Source organism: Chiloscyllium plagiosum, unplaced genomic scaffold, assembly GCF_037043375.1.
Source record: "Chiloscyllium plagiosum isolate Xiang-an unplaced genomic scaffold, Cpla_swu_hap1 HiC_scaffold_35, whole genome shotgun sequence".
NCBI classification, from domain to species: domain Eukaryota; kingdom Metazoa; phylum Chordata; class Chondrichthyes; order Orectolobiformes; family Hemiscylliidae; genus Chiloscyllium; species Chiloscyllium plagiosum.
The window spans coordinates 60,598,964-60,600,200 of NW_028270173.1; the positions used below are offsets into that span (position 1 = coordinate 60,598,964).

The 1,237-nt window shown below is 44.5% G+C and overlaps 1 non-coding gene across 1 annotated transcript; it reads left to right on the forward strand.

The window, feature by feature from the left end:
- The first annotated feature begins 665 nt into the window (after positions 1-665).
- LOC122547036 (U1 spliceosomal RNA) lies at positions 666-829 on the forward strand. Its single transcript, XR_006310871.2, has one exon. It is a non-coding gene; the product is annotated as a U1 spliceosomal RNA (small nuclear RNA).
- The last annotated feature ends 408 nt before the right edge of the window (positions 830-1,237 follow it).

The following is a 1,237-nucleotide window of genomic DNA, read 5'->3' on the forward strand; positions in this document are numbered from 1 at the left end:
GGCCACTGTTTTTCGAAACAACAGAGGGTGTTGAAAACGTGGAATGTGCATCCAGAAAAGGTGGTGCTGTCAGTTTAATGTCACATCCAAACAGCGTTGAGAAATATTTCCTTGTTCCTGGCACCTTTAATCTTAACCGTGAGGTCTCCTGAAGTGATTGATTTGCCCGGTGGAACACAGAGGGGGGAAGATTGCAAAGCTGCAGTTTCACAAAAGAAGATTTGTTCAATTTGTAGGGATTAGGAAGAAGCGATTTCAAAATATCTTTCAAGTTTCACCAGCAAAGCTTAAAAATTGCTTTTATTCGCGTTCACCTCACATTGTAAACAGTGTTTGATAACAGATTGCTTCAAGTGTATGAGAGATTTCTGGGGCTTTGTTTTGGTGAAAAAGGAGACAGTGTGAAGGGGGCAGGGCAAGGAAGGGCGGAGCATTTCCGTTTAAGGGCGAAATGCAAATTAGTGCAACTTCTCACGTCGCCCAGTGAGTGTTGTATTCAGTGAAACATGAGTCTTTCCGGATGTTCTGTGATCCAGGTGAGAAATCGCGCTGTTGGACAGACAGGGAACCTTAGAGAGATGTATTTCCGATTTTCTAAAACGCAGTTAGTATGAGTGTAAGAGGTATGGGCTGTTATTGGGTTTGAGCGAGTGAGAGTATTGAGCATACTTACCTGGCAGGGGAGATACCATGATCACCAAGGTGGTTCTGCCAGGACGAGGCTATCCCATTGCACTTCGGGTGTGCTGACGCCTGCGATGTCCCCAAATGCGGGATACTCGACTGCAAAATTTGTGGTAGTGGGGGACTGAGTTCGCGCTCTCCCCTGATTTACAATCAAAAAATAGGTTGTCCAATAGGTGCCTTTCAATTGTACGTCGTGCGGCTTCCTATGTTTCGCGTTTATGTTCAATTCAGTTTCACTCAAATCGACGCATCGTCAATGTCGCACGTTTTATTTCATCCTGCAACAAACCGCTATGTTCAATGCTTTTCACAATAGGACCAACCCCTTCAAACAAACAAACAAATATTCCCCTGCATTTGCTACATTTCCCCCAACCCAATCTCGTCCTACTTACCAGCACCCGGCCCATATCCCTCAATCCTTCCTATTCATATACACATTCAAATGTCTTTTAAATCTTGCAATTGGACCAGCCTCCACCACTTCCCCTGGCAGCTCATTCAATACACCTACCATACTTTAAGTCAAAACTTTACCCCTTAGGTCACT